At 44.8% G+C, this 18,108-nt stretch overlaps 1 protein-coding gene across 6 annotated transcripts in view; it reads right to left on the bottom strand.

Moving 5' to 3' along the window:
* Window positions 1–14,176, bottom strand: part of LOC137367029 (sialic acid-binding Ig-like lectin 15) — a 48,600-nt gene extending 34,424 nt beyond the window's left edge. For 4 of the 6 annotated variants that reach the window (XR_010973674.1, XM_068028521.1, XM_068028524.1 and 1 more), the window contains exon 1: window positions 14,070–14,176. The gene's annotated coding sequence lies outside the window, so the exon portion shown is untranslated. Of the gene's footprint in view, window positions 1–5,405; window positions 5,464–14,065 lie in introns of all 6 variants that reach the window. The other 2 variants (XM_068028522.1, XM_068028523.1) reach the window with 2 other exon arrangements.
* Window positions 14,177–18,108: the final 3,932 nt, after the last annotated feature.

Genomic DNA, 18,108 nt, shown 5'->3' with positions numbered 1-18,108 from the left:
GTCCTTCTAGTTGGTAGAACTCACGGGTTTGGAAGGTGCTGTCTAAGGAGCCTTGGTGCGTTGCTGCAGTGCATCTTGTAGATGGTACACACAGCTGCCACTGTGCGTCGGTGGTGGAGGGAGTGAATGTTTGTAGATGGGGTGCCAATCAAGTGGGCTGCTTTGTCCTGTTGTCGAACTTCTTGAGTGTTGTTGGAGCTGCACCCATCCAGACAAGTGGAGAGTATCCCATCACACTCCTGACTTGTGCCTTGTAGATTGTGGACAGGCTTTGGGGAGTCAGGAGGTGAGTTACTCGCCTCAGAATTCCCTACCTCTGACCTGCTCTTGTAGCCACAGTATTTATATGGCTACTCCAGTTCAGTTTCTGGTCAATGGTAGCCCTAGGATGTTGATAGTGGGGGATTCAACGATGGTAATGCCATTGAATGTCAAGGGGAGATGGTTAGATTCTCTCTTGTTGGAGATGGTCGTTGCCTGGCACTTGTGTGGCGCAAATGTTACTTGCCACTTATCAGCCCAAGCCTGGATATTGTCCAGGTCTTGCTGCATTTCCACACAGACTGCTTCAGTATCTGATGAGTCACAAATGCTACTGAACATTGTGCAATCATCAGCGAACATCCCCAATTCTGACCTTATGATTGAAGGAAGGTCATTGATGAAGCAGCTGATGATGGTTGGGCCGAGGACACTATCCTGAGGAACTCCTGCAGTGATGTCCTGGAGCTCAGGTCATTGACCTCCAACAACCACAACCATCTTACCTTGCGCTAGTTATGACTCCAACCAGCAGAGGACTTTCCCCCTGATTCCCATTGACCTCAGTTTTGCTTGGGCTCCTTGATGCCATACTCGGTCAAATGCTGTCTTAATGTCAAGGGCAGTCACTCTCACCTCACACCTTGAGTTCAGCTCTTTTGTCCACGTTTGAACCAAGGCTGTAATGAGGTCAGGAGCTGAGTCGCTGTGGCAGAACCCAAACTGAGCGTCACTGAGCAGCTTATTGCTAAGCAAGTGCCGCTTGATGGCACTGTTGATGACACCTTCCATCACTTTACTGATGATTGAGAGTAATCCCCTTGATGCTTCTTTGCATCCCCTCACAACTCACATTCCCACTGTTACCATATCCATGATATTAAGTATGTATTGATGCCCTGCTTTTGTTTTTGGCAAGGTTCCTACACAATCTACTAACACGCTGCTAAATGGTTCCTCAATCACTGATGTGGGAACTAGCGGTGCTGGTTTTATGGTAGGTTGTGGTTTTCCCACCATTTGACAGGTATGGCATGTCCTACAAAATTGTCTCACATCCTTTGTAAAACCTGACCAGGCTTATGTGTGATTTGGTCTTTCAAATTCCCCTATGTCCTGCAAAAGGAATGTCGTGTGCTAACCTTAATAATCCTTGGCGATATTTAGGTCGTACTACTATCTGTTCAACAACTGTCCAGCCTTTGTCTGCAGGCCTATGAGGCGGTCTCCATTTCCTCCTCAAAACCCCGTTTGCCATATAACAGCCTTCTGGGACTCCTGTCTCCTCAGCTTCTGACAGAACTCTCTGTGCTATTCGGTATATCTCTGGATCAGCTTGCTGTGCTGCAATGATAGACGATCTGTTAAACAACTCATTTGGATTATCTAAATCCCCAAATAAGGGTTTCAGATACTTGGCTATCTATTTGTGGTGCCCCTTTTACCTCCAACAATGGATCCTGTTTAGCCATTGCTCGGGTAACTATACACGCAGGAAATATCCACGAAAAATTGTTCCAGTAATTGCTCCATTTCCTTAATTTCACTTGGTTTCTCTGTAACTTTAGGAGACACTGATACTGTTGATCCAGAAATCATTTCCTCGGAGTAGATCAGTTCCCTTCACTGGTAAACTATGGACAACACCTACAGTAACTATCTCAGATATTAAGTCACTCTCTAGGCATACTTTATACAAAGATATGCGTATATACACCCCGCCAATTCCATTAAGTAAAACTTTAGGGTTCAAGGCACTCTCTGGTGGAACCCTTATATCTTTCTCTAGCAAGAGCGATTAGGTTGCTCCTGTGTCGCTGAGTATAATGATAGGTTTTCCTGTCTCACTTACAGGAGTTACTCACCCCTTTGACAGAAATTCATTGTAACTCTCAGGTATTTTATTCTTAACCTCTACACTCTTTTCGTTCTAATATCTGGTTTCATAGCTGTCATCAAAGCTATAGCCTGGTCTGCTATACTCTCAGTCGGAGTCTTTTCCTGTGCACTAACTTTGCATACCCCAACAGATCCTATGGGTTTACCTCACTATTTCCAGCACTCTGAACGAACATGGCCCGTTTTGTTACAATGATAACACATTGGCTTGCGAACCTCACTTCTATCCTCAGCACCTTCCTTTCTGACCTGAGGAGGTGATCCTGAGGCATTCCCAGCTGTTCCTTCTTGTCCCCGGCTACTTGCTTTCCTTTCACTCTCCCAATTTCTATCCTTCTCAGGTTTATGGGGGTGACGGACAAAAGAGGTTGGCTTATTCACAAGCTCAAAATCATCAGCAATTTCTGCTGCTTGCCTAGCTTTCAAAACTTTCAGGTTATCTATATGAGTTCCCACTACTGAAGGAATGGCATTTTTAAAGTCTTCTAAGAGAATCAATTCTCAAAGGTTCTCATATGTGGTTTCTATCTTTAATGCCTGTATCCAATGGTCAAAAATAATTTGCTTCATCCTCTCAAATTCTAAATATGTCTGCCCAGTCAATCTCCGTAAGTTCCTAAACTTCTGACCGTAAGCATCAGGGACTAACTCATACACAGTGAGAATAGCCTTTTTTGCCATCTCATAATCTGCAGAAGCCTCTTCAGGAAGCATGGCATAAACTTCATGAGCTCTGCCTACCAACCTGCCCTGCATAAGCAGTGTCCAGCTTTCTTTCGGACATTTCATCTGTTTGGCTATTTTTACGAAAGATATGAAAACTGCCTCTACATCCCTTTCCTCAAATGTAGGAAGAGACTGTATAAATTTAAACAGCTTTTCGCTGGGTCCTGAGCTAAATTCAGATTCTTCCTGACCTGAACTTTCTCTGGATTCAAGACCATCCCTTTGTTTTAGTTCCATCTCTTTTAATTTAAATTCCCACTCTTTCTCCCATCCTCTTTCTGGAATTCAAGCTTAAGTCTTTTGTTGTTTCTTTCTCTTGTTCAAGTTTACTTATTACTATTGCTTTTTCTTTTTCTCTTTCCTCTTTTTACAATTCAAGTTTTCTTAATTCCCTTTCATCCTCAAGTTTTTTCATTTCTAACTGAATCCTAGCCAATACCACTGCATCACTCTCTGAACTATTGCTTTCTTGTTCCTCATATTCTCCTTCATCATCTTCTTCTCCTAATTCCAGATGTTGGACTATTATGTCAATTATCTCTGCTTTTTTGGCACCTAATTTCAATTCTAACCCCAATTTTGCTGCCAATTCTTTTAATTTATTCTGAGTTAAAGTTATCAAGTCACTCAGGGAAACATTCTGCTTTCCCAAAAACTCTGCTGCAACCATTAATGCCATTATAATGGTATAGACTTTACCTTATTATACAAGAGATCTGGTTCTTTATTTCTTTGTAATTGGCGTTACATTAGATCCCAACAATTGAGTTTCCAATTGACCCCAATTTAAATATGTTATCCCAGAAATGAGTAATTAATATGATTCCAATTGCAAACCCTCCAAATTAGTCTCATTCTGACCCCAGATGTGAGCCATTTAATTAAAATAAGATTCAATCATGAGCGAGCCCCCAATTAATATGTTACGACATGACCGCTCAAGACAAAGCCCCTAATAAAAATATACAATTCTAATTGCGGTGGGAGCAATGCACTGTCAATTGAGACCTGTCACTCCACAGATTGCCTAACTTTAAACTTTCCAAACTAAGGAAAATCACAGGCGAATTGAACCATCTATTAACCCCTGAATGGTATGAACTAAACCAGGTGTCTTTAGATCAACAAATTAACTGTTTATTAGAAAAACTAAATTCTTAAACACTATTAAGATAAAACAACAGTTAAAAATAGAAGTAACAAAGTCCTTGCAGATTTACACTCCTGTCGAAATGGAATCTTCCCAATGTAGAAACTATCCAATGTTGCTCGAAGTCTTCGCAGTTGTCTGATGGGGGATGGTGGGGGGGAAGGTTCTCCAACAGTAGGACAATCACTAGTCTAGTTCAGCAGTTGAAGTGTTGTTCTTCTTGTCCAGCGATGAACACAGCAACAGTTTGATACCACTTTCAAAGAAATCAATGTGGCTTAACTTTTAGAATTTTGAGGGGGTGGGGGGGGGTAAAATAGTCTAAATTTACTTTCTTCAGTTTAAATTAACAGAGATCTCTGGTCAGTTCATGCTGGCCCAGCTGTCTGTCGGTTAGAACAATCTGTCTCAAATAAAAAGCCACTTTAAAAGTCAATCGTAGCATTGTATACCGACCCTCAATCTCCGAGTGGTTATATCCAAGGCAACCAGGATGCACCCTTGGAACCTGGTTGGCTCTCTCTCCACATGGTTGTATCCACGGGCAACCAAAATGCACCTTCTTGGTAACTCCTGAGGCTTGCTTGTTCTTAAAGCAGTTCAGATCTTTTGTCATCTCAAAGGCACACCACATATTTTCCCCCCAAAAAACAACAGGATCATAACAGCAACTAGTTTTGTGCCATCAGCAAACTTGAAAATATTATATTTGGTGCCCATGTCCAAATCATTGATATATATTGTGATGATTCTTGCAGTACCCAGCTAGTCATGGCCTGTTTATTCCTACTCTCCATTTTCTGTCCATTAATCAATTTTCAATCTATGCCAGTATATTACCCCTAATCCCATGTGTTCTAATTTTGCTTACGAATCTCCTATGTGGGACCTTATTGAATGCCTTCTGAAAATCCAAATATATCACATCCACTGGTTTCCCCTTATCTATTCTGCAAGTTATATCCTCAAAAAACTCTAACAGGTTTGTCAAACATGATTTCCCTTTCATAAATCCATGTTGACTCTGCTCAATCCTACCATCATTTTCTAAGTGTCCAGTTGTAACATCCTTTAAAGTAGATTTTAGCATTTCCCCTACTACTGATGTCAGACTTACAGGTCTGTAGTTCCCCAGTTTTCTCTCCCTCCTTTCTTAAATAGTGGGGTTACATTTGCTACCTTTCAATCTCCAGAAACCATTCGAAAATCTATAGAATTTTGGAAGATGATCACCACGCATTATCTCTACAACCACCTCTTTCAACACTTTGGGATATAGATCATCAAGTCTAGGGGATTTATAAATTTTCACTCCCATTAATTTATTCGGTACTACTTTTTTTTAACTAATACTAATTTTGTTCAGTACCTCATTCCTGCTCGTCCCTTGGTTCTTTAGTTTTTTGGCAATTTTTTTGTATCTTTCTCTGTTAAGACAAACACAAAGTATTTGTTTAGTTTCTCTGCCATTTCCTATTCCCCATTATAAATTCCCCTATCTTTGCCTGTAATGGGCCCACGTTTGTCTTTGCTAATCTTTTCCTTTTTACATACCTATAGAAGCTTTTACAGTCCGTTTTTATATTTCTCACTAGTTTACTTTCATATTTTATTTTCTACTTCTTTATCAGTTTCTTGCTCCTCCATTGCTGAATTCTAAACTGCTCCCAATCCTCAGGCTTACTACTTTTTTGGCAACTTTGTAAGCCTCTTCCTTTGATCTAACATAATATTTAACTCCTCTATTTATGCATTGTTGGATCACCTTTCCTGTTGGGCTTTTTTTGTCTCAAAGGAATGTAAATTTGTTGTAAACCATGTATTAATTCTTTAAATGCTGCCCATTGTCTGTCTACCATCATACCTTTTAATGTATCTTCCCAACCAACATGCCCCTCATACCTTTGTAGTTTCCTTTGTTTAGATTTAACCCTAATTTCAGTTGAACGACATCACTTTCAAACTTAAAGTAAAATTCTACGATATTATGGTCACTCTTTCCTAGAATTCATTTATAATGAGATTATTAATCAACGCTTTCTCATTGCACATTGAGATCCAAAATAGCCCGTCTTCTAGTTCGTTCCTCAACATACTGTTCTAAAAAACCATCTCATATACATTCCAGGATTTTGTCCTTCATAACATTAATGCTAATTAGGTTTACCCCAACTGTATGTAGAATAAATTCCCCATGATTACTGCATTACTCTTATTATATGCTCCTACCAATGTTTGCTGTCCCTTCTGTTAGTTAGCTCTCACCAAACTGATTCTACATCTTGATCTTTCACTCTAAGATCCTCTCTCATTAACGTACTGATCTCATCCTTTATTAACAGTGCTACCCCACCTCCTTTTCCTTTTTGCCTATCCTTCTGAAGTGTCTAATACCCTTGAACATTCAATTCCCAGCCTTGATCACCCTGCAGCCATGTCTCCATAATGGCAATCAGATCATATCTATTTACTTCTATTTGTGCTGTCAATTCATCTACTTTGTTGTGAATGCTGTGTGCATTCAGATAGAGTGCCTTTAGTTCTGTCTTTTTATTATATTCACAACCTCTGGCCTTATCTGTTGGTGCACTCTTACGCTCTGTCCCTTTCTGCCACACTTAGATGATCAATTCCTTTATTACTAACTTGCTCTCTTGCCTTCTCCTCTCTCTTTAAATTATCTAATCTTCTCTCAGTTGATCCCATCACCCCCACTATTTAGTTTAAAATCCTCTCTACCACCCTAGTTATACGACTCGCCACAAAACTGGTCCCAGCATGGTTCAGGTGAAGAACGTCCCAATGATAAGAGCTCTCACTTTCCCCAGTACTGGTGCCAGTGCCCAATGAATCAAAACGAATATCTACCACACCGGACTCTGAATCATACATTTAACCCTCTAATCTAATTTACCCTCTAACAATTTGCTCATAGCTCAGTTAATGATCCAGAGATTATTGCCTTTGAGGGTCTACTTTATAATTTAGCCCCTAGCTGCTCATACTCCCTAGGTAGAACCTCTTTCATAGTCCTATCTATGTCGTTGTTACCCATGGACTACGACAACTGGATCCTCCCCCTCCCACTGCAAGTTTCTCTTCAGACCCGAGCAGATGTCCCGAACCCTGGCACCGGGCAGGCAACACAGCCTTCTGGACTCTCGCTCTTGGCCGCTGAGAACTTTGTCTATCCCCCTTACTACACTATCTCCTACTCCCGCCACATTTCTCCTTACTCCCTCCACTTGAATTTCTTTCTGTACCATGGTGCCATAGTCAGTTTGCTCATCTGCAGTCCTCGCTTTCATCCATACAAGCTGAAAGAACCTCAAACCTGTTGGACAATTGCAAGGGCTGAGGCTCCTCCACTTCTGCCTTCTCGATCCCCTTACTTGCCTCACTCACAGTCCCTCCTGTCCCTGACCACTGACATCAGAAGACGCTATCCTCAGCGGTGTGTGACTGCCTTCGGCCTCCAGCTCATTGACTCTGAGCCGAAACTCCTCACACTGCATATACTTACTGAAGACACGTTTACCGTGGATCACGCCAGCGTCCACCAGTTCCCACATACTGCAGCCGGAACATCACTTGCCCTGCCAGCTTTATTATGTGTTAAGTAATTTATTTTTCTTAGTTTAGAATTAATAAACCCCACTACTACTAAGCCCCACCACTACTGATAAGCTTTACTACTGCCAGTAAAGCTTACTACTAATGAAACCTCACTAATAAATTACCTGAGTCTCAGAAGATAATGTTAGACTAAACCCAATTAAAATTCCTTAGTTCATATAAGAAAAAAAAAGAAAATGTTCACCAACCAATCACTTTCCTTCTTTGCTGTAATGTCATACACCAATTTTCTTTGGAAAGCTCTGAACCCACAGACTCACCATCGTAACTTTTCAAACCCTCGCTGCTATCTCAAGGTTCCCCTCTATTTCTGGGAAGCAACTTGCTTCTTCGACAGCTACTGGAGGGTGAAAAAGAAGCACCTCTTTTCCCCTCTGCACCGAATTCCCACGAGTCAAATTCCCAGCTTCACACTCTGACTACGTCTCACGCGGCAAAGTCTTCTTTCCGTGCGCCCCTTACTCCAATCTATGGAATATTCCCTGACTGTATGGGAACTAGGTACATGGCTAAAAAAGATCCAACAGAGCAAGCTGAACCACAAAGTCAGGCCTGAGGCCTGACTGGCTGAAAATTTTTGGAGACTTGGGGAAAGAGAAGGAAGTATACAGTAAATCTTCAATTAAAGCCCAGCAGGCAGACCCTGAGTTAAAAAAGAATAGAGCAGACAGCCTGTTCTGATGCAGAGGCTGAGAAGATGCCTGAATGTTATTACTTCAAAAATGGATTAATAATAAGAAAATGGAGACCTCCGCAGTGACCTACAGAGGAGGGGTTGACAGTGGTTCACCAAATTGTACTCCGCCTAAACATTGTAGGGAGATTCTGAGGATTGTCCATGAAATCGCTATGGCTGGTGTTACGTGAGTGCTTCTATTTTTCTTTGTACAATATATTTTAAGAAATTATAGTTGGATTGTGGACACTGATTCATCTGGAATCCTGAAGAGGCTGAACTTTGTGGTTGTTTTAAAAAAAAGGAAGATCAATAGAAGGTTCTTGGTTTCAGCGAGTAAACAAGTACTGGAAAACATGTGATTTCAAGTAAACATAGCAGGGCTTGTGTTTTGACCTGAAGAGCTATTTACAAGGAAATGACAATTCAATATTTATGGTTGTCACAAGGCTTGTTTGTGAAAAGGTTTTAGTTTCATTTTGATCTGTTAAAAACAGTCAGTTGGAGTTTGCTTATTGACCTGCCAGGAGAGCAGAAGATCAAGCAGCCCATCTTTCTCTTGAAAAGCAAACCCTGTGTCAAGTGTTGCCTCCTGTATTTGAAGAAATCCGGCATGTTTGCAGAAACCTTGCATCTTTAAAGGAACTTTGCATCAAACGTGTGAGAATTGAAACCTTTGTTGCTGCACACCTGATGCAAGACCTATGTGAAGCCTTCTGTACCTGCATCTCTTTGAATGCCTACCCAGACTAATCATGAATATCACCTGGAAAAAACTGTTCCAGGAAGATTCCATTGACAGCTGCCTATTCCCCTTTGGGACACCTCGCCAAAGCAAAGGACATCCATACCTTCTTTTCAGTCAAACTTTTTTTTTATTCCTCTTATTTCTTTGTAACAGCTGTAAACAAAAATCCTTTTTTTTGCCGGTTAACCAGTTGTGTATGTATGTGTGTGCGTGAGGGCTAGGATGAAATAAGGGGCTTTAATATTTCCATTTGTGCGTACATTTTACTTCATTATTGATTAAGACTTGGTTTAGAATAAAAAGATAATTTAGTTGTTTATTAAAGAAACCTGGTTGGTGTGCTTTATTCTAGGGGAAACATCGAGTATCTGATTGATGGCTTCGGTAAGTGGGAAAATTTACATATATGTTGTGACCTATGGAGAAGTGGGACTGAATTAACAGTGCACTCCTCCCGCTTCAGTCATAACACTGGGCACGTGGCTATCAGAAAGACCCAACATTTTTACTGGCCTCAAATCCACAAGGAGGTGGTTAAATTTTGCAAGACCTGCCATACTTGCTGGGAAACCAAACCCACAATCAAACCTACTCTAATAATCCCTACCCCTGCTTTTGAGGAACCCTTCAGCAGACTTCTGGTTGAATGTGTGGGACCACTGACTAAAACTCGGACAGGTTACCAATACCTTCAAAGCATCATGGATATGGCCACCCAGAAGACATACCCTTAAGAAAAATTACTTCCAGAGCTCGAGTTGAGGGTCTGACACCATTTTTCACATGATACAGCTTGCCCAAAGAAATTCAGTCCAGCCAAGGAACTAATTTCCCCAACATTCCAAGTGCACAACCTTGGTATCGAACAGTTGAAATCTTCAGCATACCGCCCACAGTCTCCAGGGGTTCTGGAACGATACTATCAATCCCTGAAAACCATGATCAGGGCATTGTGCTGTGATTGCCCCCATGACTGGGATAAAGAAATTTTCTTTTTGCCGATTGTTACCAAAGATCCACCAAATGAATCCACAGACTTCAGCCCATTTGAATTGGGTTTTGAGGCCCGCTGAAACTGGTTCAAGAAAAATTCCTGAATCATAGGGAGGAAACCTCACTACTACATTTCGTGTCCACTTTTCGAGAGAGACTTTTTAAAGTCGGTGCTGTAAGAAAATAACACCTGAAAGAATCTCAGACCATGAAAAGGCAGGCAGGCAAAAAAAAAACGCAGCCCGTGAATTTAAACCAGGGGATCAGCTTCTGGTACTGTTACCATTGCAAGGCGAACCTCTAAAATCCAGATTCAGTGGCCCATACAGTCTAGGAACAAGGTCAGTGACATGAATTACTTAATTAATACCCCAGACCAGAGAAAAAAGAAAAGACTCTGCTACGTCAATATGCTAAAATAATACCACAGCCAGGAACCAGATAGGCCAGTAAGTGTATGCCAAACAGTAAGAGCAATAGAGAAAGACAGCACTAGTGAAGACAAACTAGGCGAGGAAGAAAATCCAGAAAATTCTCAAATCGAAGCCCCCACAATAAAATTGGAAAATACAGAAATATTAAGCAGACTAGGCACCATATTCAACTATCTCTCTGACCAGCAGAGACAGGACCTAGCAACACTGCTAAGGGAGTTCGAGGAAATTTGCAGGGACAAACCGGGTTGCACATCTTTAACAATACACGATGTAGATGGAGGAGAGACACCACCAATAAAACAGAACCCATGCAGACTGACCCCTGACAAACTGGCTCAGGTCATCACAGAAATCAAATAAATGCTGGATTTAATTGAACTCAGCCAAAGCAGCTGGAGCTCCCCTATTGTATTGGCAACCAAACCAGATGGATCAACCAGACTTTGCAATGACTACAGCAAAGTCAATCAGTAACAAGAACAGATTCCTATCCAATCCCCCGTATTGAGGACTGCATTAACTGAGTAGGAAGCTTCACCTACATTAGTAAAATTGACTTATTGAAAGGATATTGGCAAGTCCCCAGGACCACCCAAGCAAGAGAAATTTCAGAATTTCTCACCCCGATGCCTTATACCAATGTACAAAGATGCCTTATACAAAGAACACCCCAGCAACTTTCCAAAGACTCATGAACCAGGCGGTAGCTGGTTTAAACAACTGTGTCATCTAATTGGATGACCTATTAGTTTACAGTGATACTTGGGAAGACTACCTGAACCATTTAAGGGAACTCTTGAAGGGTTTACTGACAGCTCACCTGGAGGCCAATTTAGCAAGGAGCAAGTTCACTAAGGCTAAAGTAAGCTATTTAGGTCACATTCTAGGCCAAGGTCAGGTGTTGTCAAGGGCAGGAAAAGTGCAAGGCCTGGTAGATTTCCCCATTCCCAAAACTCAGAGGGAAATAATGCATTTCCTGGGAATGTGTGGGTTTTACCGGTTAAAGGTTTAAAGGTTGCAACCATTTCAGGAACTGTTTTAAAACAACAGGATGAAGTGTTGCAGGCTCCTTTTGGTTAAGCCTCTATCCAAAGTCAATTGGGAAATTCCTGGTTTAGTTTCACTGATGGGGAATCCCAAAATCACCTTGAAATTTCTCTTCTGAAGTTGTTGGAAGATGTCGTCAGCAGGGCACCATTATGGGTACCCGCATGGGTCCTAGTTATGCCTGTCTTTTTATGGGATATGTCGAATATTCCTTCTTCCAGTCCTATTTAGGCCTCCTTCCCCAAATCTTTTTCCAGTACATTGATGACTGTATCGGTGCCGTTTCCTGCTCCCGCCCCGAACTGGAAAACTTTATCAACTTTGCTTCTAATTTCCACCCTTCTCTCACCTTTACATGGTCCATCTCCAACACTTCCCTTCCCTTCCTCGACTTCTCTGTCTCCATCACTGGGGATAGGCTGTCTACTAATATCCATTATAAACCCATGCTTAAAACTCTCCATTTAATGACATTTTCTCCAGACTATTTTGAAGTGACACACAAACTATTTCTAAAACATTATTGGACTGCAAACTTGGCTTCTTGTGGAGGCTGGGCTCCCACAGCTCCCACAGCTACCTCAACTACACTTCTTCACACCCTGCCTCCTGTAAAGACTCCATTCTATTCTCCCAGTTTCTCCGTCTCCGACGCATCTGCTCTGATGATGCTACCTTCCATGACGGTGCTACTGATATGACCTTTTTCCTCAACCGAGGAATCCCCCCCACTGTGGTTAACAGGGCCCTCAACCGTGTCCGGCCCATTTCCTGCACCTCTACCCTCACCCCTTCCCCTCCCTCCCAGAACCGTGACAGGGTTCCCCTTGTCTTCACTTTCCACCCCATCAGCCTCCATATCCAAAGGATCACCCTCCCCCATTTCCGCCACTTTCAGCGTGATGCCACTACCAACCGCATTTCCCCTCCCTTCCCCATCAGCATTCCGAAGGGATCGTTCCCTCCGTGACACCCTGGTCCACTCCTCCATTACCCTCACCCCCTCATCCTCTTTCCACGGCACCTTCCCCTGCAATCGCAGGAGGTGTAATACCTGCCCATTTACCTCCTCTCTCCTCACTATCCCACGCCCCAAACTCTCCTTTCAGTTGAAGCAGCGATTTACTTGTACTTCTTTCAACGTAGTATACTGTATTCGCTGCTCACAATGTGGTCTCCTCTACATTGTGGAGACCAAACGCAGACTGGGTGACCGCTTTGCAGAACACCTCCGCTCAGTCTACAAGCAGGACCCCAAGCTTCTGGTTGCTTGCCATTTCAACACATACCCCTGCTTTCATGCTCGCATCTCTGTCCTGGGATTGCTGCAGTGTTCCAGTGAACATCAACGCAAGCTCGAGGAACAGCATCTCATCTACCGAATAGGCACACTACAGGCTGCCGGACTGAACATTGAGTTCAATAATTTCAGAGCATGACGGGCCCTCCATTTTACTTTTATTTTTAGTTATTTTTTTATTTTTTATTTTTTTTAATATATATTCTTTTGTGTTTATTTTATTTTATTTCATCTTAGTTTTCTCAGTTTGCATACCCACTTTTTTTTTCATGTTTGTACTTGTGGCTGTTCAATTTTCAGTCCGTTAACACCCTTTCTGTACTAAAGCTTTGTCTTTCAATGCACCATTAACAAATCTTTGCTCCGTGACCTTTTGGTCAGCTATTTGGTGACCTTGTCCTATCTACACCTTCTCCTTTGTTGTCTCTTGCCCCACCCCCGCTTTACTTGCTTGTAACGGTTTACATTTCTAATATCTGCCAGTTCTGATGAAGGGTCACTGACCTGAAACCTTAATTCTGCTTCTCTTTCCACAGATGCTGCCAGACCTGCTGAATATTTCCAGCATTTCTAGTTTTTATTTCAGATTTCCAGCATCCGCAGTATTTTGCTTTTATTAAGAAGGCTAATGCTAGGTTAGCCTTTATTGCAAGAGGATTTGATTACAGGAGTAGTGAAGTTTTGTATAGTATTCCAAGGATTCTCACAGCTGTTCTGCTGAAAAAGACTTTCTCAGGCTGCTCTGCCCCTCTCTCTCCAGAGAGATAACTTTTACGTTATCTTCATTTTTAACCTGCAATAAAACCTCAGGGACTAAGGCACCATTTTTAACAAAACATGACTGCGGTTAGTTGAGAGGTGAAAAGTGGAAGCCACCACACCACTTACCACCTGTCTGTAACACTCCACTTAACTGATTCCTCATCCTTTGCACCATTCTAGGAAGTCTTTTCTGCAGTTTCTCCTTGGCATCATTTATCATTTCTAAAAACACCTAATTCCCTGAGCCATACAGTGGTTAATTATGATATCCCTGTGTCCAGCTGGAAACTTGATACTCACTCCACCCCTCCCCGTTTCTCTGACTCTGACTGTCGCTCCCCTGGACTTTCTCCCAATCGCGACCCTGTAGTGAAATGATAAAAATGGCAATTGGCTAACAAAATGAATTTGAACAGTTGTTGGAAAGCACCTACTGTAACCCCGCACCGAGACCGAGAGCAGGACTGCAGAAAGCCAAACGTAGAGAAACCTCATCACCAAACTCTCCGGTGTTTCGTCCTTCTCACTCGCTGCTTCGTGTCTCTTAACTCCAAAATACAGAAGTTGATCAAAGTGTTTCTTCATTTCCAGTGCAAAGATGATGGTAAATTACACAGAATACATTAGTGTTGCTCACAAAGGGAACGGTGATGAAATATGAAATGAACGGGAGGAATTATGACATAAAAGCAAACTGCTGATCTGAACTACAAATGGGCACATTTATGCCACAGACAAAATTGAAGAAGTCAGGTGACCCCCTCCTGCGCTGTCAATAAACATTTCTGTCTGTTCAAGATGAAACCCATTATCCACATCTGAATTAACGTTAGGGAATTTGAATTGAAAAACACCCCATTCCATGCACCCCCTCCAATCTTCAGGAATGGAGGTAACAAAGATTATTGTAGACAGACTGACTCTGCAGCCATAGGTATGAAGTCACATCTTTTCATCAGAATAGACAACATTTATATACCTTCATAGAACAACGCTTCCCATATCCTGGAACATAGTATGAATCATCCCAGAGGAGAGAGGCCTTAGTCACCTGACTGACACCCCAACCTGACAAGTTTCTACCTTAAAAGGGGTGAGAGAGTGAGAGGGGCAGAACAGCCAGAGAAGGGTTTTTCCAGCTTAACAGCTGTGAGAATGTTCCAGTTAAGCAGCTGCCCTGCTGACTACATCTTCTAATTACTGCAGCACAGAAATTGCAAGTTTTGTGTCATCCACAAATATTGAAATTGTGCCCCCACATCGATGTCATTAATATATATCAGGAAAAGATGGGGTTCCAACACTGACCCCTTGAGAATGTCTTCCTCCAGTCTGAAAAAACAACCGTTCATCACTACTCTCTGTTTCCTCTCACTCCGCCAATTTTGTATCCATGCTGCTCCTGTCCCTTTTATTCCGTAGGTTCTGACATTGCTGACAAGCTTGTTATGCGGCACTTTAGCAAATGCCTTTTGGAAATCCACGTGCACCGCATCAATCGCACAAACCTCATCAACTGTCTCTCTTACCTCATCAAAAAATAGAATAAATCTCCTCTACTCTATCCCATTAAGCACTCCCATCACAGGTACAGCACGCATTAGATACAGAGTAGAGCCCCCACTACACTGTCCCATCAAACACTTCCAGGACAGGGACAGCACTGGGATTGGCTGCTCTCTGATTTGGGATCCTGAGTGTTGAGAGCCTCAACGAGGTGCAGCTGAGAGTGCTGGTGGCAGTTGGAGGTTGCAGAGGTGGAGAGAGGAGCTGCACTGAGCAAGGGAGAGCAGCTACCAACAAGCAGAGGAAAACTCCAACAACAGTCTCCATTAAAGAGAAGAAAGGGACATTTTTTGGAAACAAGGCTTTGTCTGGAGGTGGGTGCTGAACACCAGTAATTTACTTTGGACTGTTGGGGGAGGAACAAGTGGCTGGAACAACAAGGGGTGGGGCTGCCAATTCAGCAGGAATCTGTGCTGCTGCAAAAGCACACAGGAAAGCTCCCTCCCCACCCCAATTGCCAAGCCTGGGTCAGCTGAAGCTGCCCAGCTAAACAGACGGAAGGGGATAGATAGTGCCTGGGCAGCTTCAGCTGACCCAGGTGAAGACGACTCCCCCAACCAGAGGACCGGAAGACCAACTTCAAAGACTGTTTGTTTTAAGTGTACTGTGAGCACCACCTCCAGAAAGCAAGTCATCCCTTCCAGCCTGCCTTTGCCTCTCCTCTCTTACCTCAGCCTCTCCACTAACCTGTTGTTTGTTTGTTTGTCTTTTCAAATTTTTCTGTGAGTCGCTGTTATTTAGTGTGCAAGTCCACAATTTGGGGTGGGTTTAGCTCTTAGACCCATGGCAAGCCCTTCATCACCGGTGGCGGGGCCCTCTACTATCTACGCAGCTGCAGCTTCTGTGGCTGCCCACGTGGCCCCGTCACCCTTTAAATTATTGACATGCAGCCATGGGGTGAAGAGCTATCCCCACCCCAACATGTCTATTGAGGCCTGCGTTAAGGCAATGGCCGTGGTTGTCGGCCCCTCGGCCATTGTTGCGGCCTCAAAGATGTATGGGAAGGCTGTGTTCTTTTTGAAGACCGAGCGGGCGGTGTCCCTGGCCCTGAGTAAAGGGCTCACTGTGGGGGGGACCTTCCTGCCAGTGGACCCTCTGGGGGCCACTGCGCATCGGATAATGTTGTCCAACGTCCCACCCTTCATTCCCAGTGAGCTCCTCCTCCCCCACCTGCACCATCTGGGGGAGGTGAGGTCGGGGATCACCCCAGTCCGGCTTGGTCTTCGGGAGCACAGCCTCCAACATGTCTACTCCTTCCGCCGCCAGTTATTTATGCAGCTGGCATGGGAGGAGGACACGGAGGGCCAATTTAATGTGGAGTTCCAGGGGACAGCCTACCGCGTCTTTTGGACCTCGGACGGGGCGCGGTGCCACGTCTGCAAGGGGGTGGGGCATGTTCGTAAGAACTGCCCCAACCTCCCGGCCGCCAGCTCCACCTCGGCGGCCCAGAGTGGTTCCACAGCACCTCCTCCCACTCCCCCCACACATCCAACAGACACCGCTCAGTCGGTTCCGGAGGCTGTGGTTTTCACAGCCTCTGGCGGGGAGGGGAGCGTCCGACCGAGCGGAAGGAAGACGCGGGGAAAAAAAGAAACATCGTGAGGCGCGTCCCCTGGCCACTTTGACTCAACCCGAGCCTGAGCTCAGCCCAAAGCCCATTCCCATGGAATCCACCTGTCCCAGGGCTGGGCTCAGGCCCAGGGTGACTAAAAAGGGAAAAAAGGGTGCGGAGGCGGAGGCCTCTGATGACATGGAGGTCTCTGAGTCTCCGCGCCCAAATGCGAAAAAGAGGAGAAGGCACCCCTCCACAGAAATAACACAGGGCCCTGAGGTGCAGGGCCCATCTGTTGGAGGGGAGCTGCCTCCTGTTTCTGGTCCTCAGGTTCCCCCTACCGCCACCACCAAGGCTGCAAAGTCCGGGCAGGTGCTCCCTATTCCTCAGGATGGAGGGGAGGGGATGGCCCCGGTACGTGAGGCCCCTCCTGAAGGAGTAAGTGGGGCCCTGCTTGTGGTGGGGGAGCCTGGGGAAACCGCCCATTCCGCCACTGCTACTGGGTCGGGTGCCCTGAATGAAGGGGAGGGCGAGGCCCCAGAGGGTCGGGCCTCCCAGCCGGAGTCCACCACCAACCAGGAGACACCCGACCCAGTTATAACTGAGAATGCTGCCCCATCTGCTGGGCCTGTGGGTGCTGGCGGAGCGGGAGATGGCCTCCTCTCGCCGCCTCCAGTCTTGGCTCCGGCTGGTTTCCCGGAGTCCGGAACTTCTGTCTCCCCTGGACCACTCATTGGCCTGGGTGATGGAGGTGGAGGGGGGTCCTGAACCGCTGGTGCCTACAGGCTCCAGTTTCACAATAGAACCCAGAGAGGACTCCTCCGCCATTGATCCTGGGGGTGGGATCGTGACGGAGGCGGGACCAGCTGGCGCGGCCGGGACGTCTGCCCCACAGTGTGTGGTGGATGTGTCGGCCGCTGGCGGTGACGACCCGGAGGAGGATGGGGATTCGGTGCGGGGCACGGAGGATGATCTTGATTCCATCGCCAGTGAGGTGGTGGAGTCCCTCGTGCCTCCCACCGAATCTCCTCTCATCCCCACGGCGGAACTCCGGGATTTCCTCGCGGCTTGCAGAGGTTGCCGCAATAAAGTTCAGCTGGCCCTCGACCGTTGGTCGAATCTGGCGCTGATCATCCAGTCCGTCCGTGCCGCCCTTAAGATAGCGGGCAAGCGCGCGGACGTGAAACTGGTTGAGAGGCGCCGTTTTAATGTGTTCCTCAATGGGTTGCTGGGGGAGTGGAGGGCCAGGTGCACTTCCACTCCCTCCTCACAGTGAGGTGTTGGTGACGGGTTTTAAGTACCTTTGACATGAAGATAACCATAGCCAGCCTCAACATCAACGGCAGCAGAGGGGC

This window comes from Heterodontus francisci, unplaced genomic scaffold (assembly GCF_036365525.1).
Source record: "Heterodontus francisci isolate sHetFra1 unplaced genomic scaffold, sHetFra1.hap1 HAP1_SCAFFOLD_736, whole genome shotgun sequence".
Lineage (NCBI taxonomy): Eukaryota > Metazoa > Chordata > Chondrichthyes > Heterodontiformes > Heterodontidae > Heterodontus > Heterodontus francisci.
Note: the sequence above shows the minus strand (reverse complement) of the source record. Positions and strands in the feature narration are given on the sequence as shown.